We start from the raw sequence: 4,747 nt of genomic DNA, 5'->3' as shown, positions 1-4,747 counted from the left end.
TAAGTATTTCAACAAAAAGACAGTATACAGAAATGGGGGTCAGTAGTATAATATATAATGAAGGGTGTAAGGGGTAAGTATTGCAGCAGCAGTTGTAGGAATGGGGGTTCAGTAGTACACATGGGGGAGCAGGGTTCGCAGTATCACACATAGCAGAGGTAATTATCGGAATGGCAGACACAGCGGAGCAGTTCATCTACAGACGTCCCAGCTGATCCCTATCACATCCCTCTGTATACTAGAAGCAGCAAGTAGTGCGCTGGCAGCGCTGATGCAGACCGCTGTGATGCTCCGGGTCTCCGCGCCCCTCACACAGGTCAGCGGCATGGAAGTCACCTGGAGACACGTGCAGGAGCGGACAGACAAACACCCGGCTGCACTCACCTTGCTGTGTAGATTGTCAGCTCCTGTGGTTCCCCTGCAGTGTCTGGGAGTCTCCCTGTGCTATGTCACTGCAGTGTCTCTGTGTATGTGTGAGTCTTGTATCTCTCCACCCTCCACACATGACGTCCTTCCATCTCCCCACCCTTACCCCTCCTCCTGGAGATCACATCCCTGGCCGCTGAGCTGTCACTGCCGTCTGATCATCACCCGAGTGTGGGCGCATAGAGGGGGATCGGGGCAGGGAGAGGGTGATATAGATATGGGGTGGGGGTTCAGGGGTATACAGACATAATAAAGAACATATAGGGGCAACTACTGCAGCAACAAGGTAGTATACAAGATCCGTATAGGTGTGTATGGGGGTAACGATTGTATCAATAGGATCGTATACAGGAGTTGTTTAAGAATGGGGGGTTATTAGCATACATGGGGAAGACACATGTAGGAGTGGACAGACTGCCCTTCCCCTCCACCGCTGCTAGCTGTGCTCACCTTACTGTGTAGATTGTCAGCTCCTGTGGTTACCCTGCAGTGTCTGGGAGTCTCTCTATGCTGTCACTGCAGTGTTGCTCATACCTGTCCATCTATATGTTGCCTCCTCCTTCGTGACCCCTGATATTCCCATGAGGGGTGCTGCCACCTCCTTCGTGAGCCCTGATATTTCCATGTGGGGTGTTGCTCCTTCCTTCCTGACCCCTGATATTTCCATGTGGGGTGCTGCCCTATCCTTCGTGACCCCTGATATTTCCATGTGGGGTGATGCCCCCTCCTTCGTGACCCCTAATATTTCCATGTTAGGTGCCGCCCCCTTCTTCGTGACCCCTGATATTTCCATGAGGGGCGCTGCCCCTCCTCCGTGACCCCTGATATTTTCATGTGGGGTGCTGCCCTATCCTTTGTGACCCTTGATATTTCCATGTGGGGTGCTGCCCTATCCTTCGTGACCCCTGATATTTACATGAGGGGCGCTGCCCCTCCTCCGTGACCCCTGATATTTCCATGTGGGGTGCTGCCCTATCCTTCGTGACCCCTGATATTTCCATGTGGGGTGCTGCCCTATCCTTCGTGACCCTTGATATTTCCATGTGGGGTGATGCCCCCTCCTTCGTGACCCCTGATATTTCCATGTGAGGTGCCGCCCCCTCCTTCGTGACCCCTGATATTCCCATGAGGGGCGCTGCTCCTTCCTCCGTGACCCCTGATATTCCCATGGGGTTTGCTGCCCATGCTGCTACTGATCCAGCTTACCCTTAGGCTGATCCACATAGCCAGCCTATCTTCCCTACTGTGCTGGTTCTTAACCCTCCATCCAACCCATCTCCCTAACCTGCTGGCTTTTACCCCTCCATCCAACCCATCTCCCTAACCTGCTGGCTTTTACCCCTCCATCCAACCCATCTCCCTAACCTGCTGGCTTTTACCCCTCCATCCAACCCATCTCCCTAACCGTGCTGGGTTTTACTCCTCCATCCAACCCATCTCCCCAACCTGCTGGCTTTTACCCCTTCATCTAACCCATTTGTCTTACTGTTCTGGCTTTTACCCTCCATCTATCCCATTTGTTTACTTTGCTGGCTTTTACCCCTCAATCTAACTAATGTGTCCTACTGTGCTGGCTTTTTTCTCTCCATCTAACCCATTTACTCTACTGTGTTGGTGTTTACCCCTCAATCTAACCTATCTCCTTTTAATGTGCTTGCTTTTACTCCTCAATCTAACCTACCTGCCCTACTGTGGTGGCTTTTACTCTTCCATTAAACCTGTCTGCCTTACTGTGCTGGCTTTTAGCCCTCCAACAAACCTCTCTGCCTTATTATGTTTGCTCTTACTCTTCCATCTAACCTGTCTGTACCACTCTGCTGGTTCTTACACCTCTATCCAACCTACAGTACTATCTGCTCTACTGTGCTGGCTCTTACCCCTTAATATATCCTGTCTGCCTATACTGTGCTCTCAAAAGGTGGCGACACCAATGATGCTGACTTATCTCAAGGGGAGCAGCAACATTAATCCCACCGTATATGCCAAAGATGAAGATAGGAAGCACCATTGATGCTCACCATAACTCCAGGGGAGCAACATCAACCCCATGGTTTATACCAAAGGAGATGGTAGGGGACAATGTTGGTGCTGACTTATCTCCAGGGGAGCAACATCAATTCTACTGTTTATGCCAAAGGAGACAATATGATACACCATTGGTGCTGACCTATCTCCAGGGGAGCAACATCAATCCTACTGTTTATGCCAAAGGAGACAATATGATACACCATTGGTGCTGACCTATCTTCTGTGGAGCAACATCACCCCCATGGTTTAAACCAAAGGAGATGGTAGGGGACAACGTTGGTGCTGACTTATCTCCAGGGGAGCAACATCAATCCTACTGTTTATGCCAAAGGAGACAATATAATACACCATTGGTGCTGACCTATCTTCTGTGGAGCAACATCACCCACGCTGTTTATGTCGAAGGAGAAGGTAGGAGACACCATTGGTGCTGACCTATCTCCAGGGGAGAAACATCAACCATACTGTTTATGCCAAAGGAGAAGGTAGAAGACACCTCTCCAGGGGAGCAACATCAATCCCACTGTTTATGCCAAAGGAGAAGGTAGGAGACGCCATTGGGGTTGACCTATTTCCAGGGGAGCAACATCAATCCCACCGTTTCTGCCAAAGGAGAACGTAGGACACGCCATTGGGGTTGACCTATTTCCCAGGGGAGCAACATCAATCCCACTGTTTCTGCCAAAGGAGAAAGTGAAAGGCACCATTAGTGCTGATCTATCTCCAGGGGAGCAACATCAATCCTACTGTTAATGCCAAAGGACAAGGTAGGAGACACCCTTAGTGATGACCTATCTCCAGGGGAGCAACATCCATCCTACAAGGTCATAAAGATTTTTTTTCCCACTCTCTTAGGAATGAGTGGTTTTCCTTTTTAATAGACGCCATGCCTAGGGGAAGCTTAAGAAAAGATTGATTTGCCATGCCTATCTCTGTGGAGCAACATCACCCACGCTGTTTATGTCGAAGGAGAAGGTAGGAGACACCATTGGTGCTGACCTATCTCCAGGGGAGAAACATCAACCATACTGTTTATGCCAAAGGAGAAGGTAGAAGACACCTCTCCAGGGGAGCAACATCAATCCCACTGTTTATGCCAAAGGAGAAGGTAGGAGACGCCATTGGGGTTGACCTATTTCCAGGGGAGCAACATCAATCCCACCGTTTCTGCCAAAGGAGAACGTAGGACACGCCATTGGGGTTGACCTATTTCCCAGGGGAGCAACATCAATCCCACTGTTTCTGCCAAAGGAGAAAGTGAAAGGCACCATTAGTGCTGATCTATCTCCAGGGGAGCAACATCAATCCTACTGTTAATGCCAAAGGACAAGGTAGGAGACACCCTTAGTGATGACCTATCTCCAGGGGAGCAACATCCATCCTACAAGGTCATAAAGATTTTTTTTCCCACTCTCTTAGGAATGAGTGGTTTTCCTTTTTAATAGACGCCATGCCTAGGGGAAGCTTAAGAAAAGATTGATTTGCCATGCCAAATGGTAGCCTGCCCCTATATTATGGTTCTCCAGAACTGGGGCTGATCTTCCATGTGTCTGGTTGCCTCCGCTACTATCTTCCCTATTCATGGTCCCCCTCCCGTACATGTCAGAGTCGGCTTTCTGTGTGCATTTATTATATCCTCCCACTGAGTCTTGTCTCCAATGATTTGCTCTGTGTTGTTCCTCATTCAAGCTGTCTCTCACCCTCTCCTATTACTCCACCTCCTATTTACCTCCATGCTCTGCTCTTTCCCTCCCTGTTCTTCACCCTGACATTTCTCAGCAGCACCCTCCCTGCACTCTCTCCTTCCACCTGATGCCTATAGGCCTCCAGTCTCATATCTCTCTCTCTCTCTCCTCTCTCTCTGGCTTTGCAGATGACTGCAGCCTGTGGCTCTCATCGCTTTGTTGAACTGCAGCCATCGACGCGCACCGCGCAGCGTGTTGGTACATGCATTTACAAATAGCTGGCATACCTGTCACGGTTTGGAAATCCTGACAGTTAGCTGATGGCCAGGTTAAACCATATGACTAAACCTCCCAAAGTTGCATAACTGCTAGGCATGCTAGTAATACAGCTCCATTGGGGCGTGTATTCACGGAATGAGAAGGTGTGAAAGGGGACTAAACAATGTGGATGGACAAATCGCCCGCTGTGGCTATTGTGTCCTGAGAGCCGACGCTGCAGCTAACTGGCTACGGATTATCAGTCCGTGGGTGCGGTGTCTGCATTAGTTTTCACTTCTTGGGCTAAGAACATTTTCAGCAAGCACAGAAAATCCCTGTTGATGTTGCCT

The 4,747-nt window shown here is 49.6% G+C and overlaps 1 protein-coding gene across 1 annotated transcript in view; it reads right to left on the bottom strand.

The window, feature by feature from the left end:
• Positions 1-495, bottom strand: part of LOC108793750 (regulator of G-protein signaling 3-like) — a 77,856-nt gene extending 77,361 nt beyond the window's left edge. Inside the window, exon 1 of the mRNA XM_018564775.1 lies at positions 385-495. The gene's annotated coding sequence lies outside the window, so the exon portion shown is untranslated. The remainder of the gene's footprint in view (positions 1-384) is intronic.
• Between the last annotated feature and the right edge of the window lie 4,252 nt (positions 496-4,747).

This window comes from Nanorana parkeri, unplaced genomic scaffold (genome assembly GCF_000935625.1).
Source record: "Nanorana parkeri isolate BGI_ZX_2015 unplaced genomic scaffold, ASM93562v1 scaffold779, whole genome shotgun sequence".
In the NCBI taxonomy this organism is placed as follows: domain Eukaryota; kingdom Metazoa; phylum Chordata; class Amphibia; order Anura; family Dicroglossidae; genus Nanorana; species Nanorana parkeri.
The sequence above is the reverse complement of the archived record's forward strand: the minus strand, read 5'-3'. Positions and strand labels throughout refer to the sequence as shown.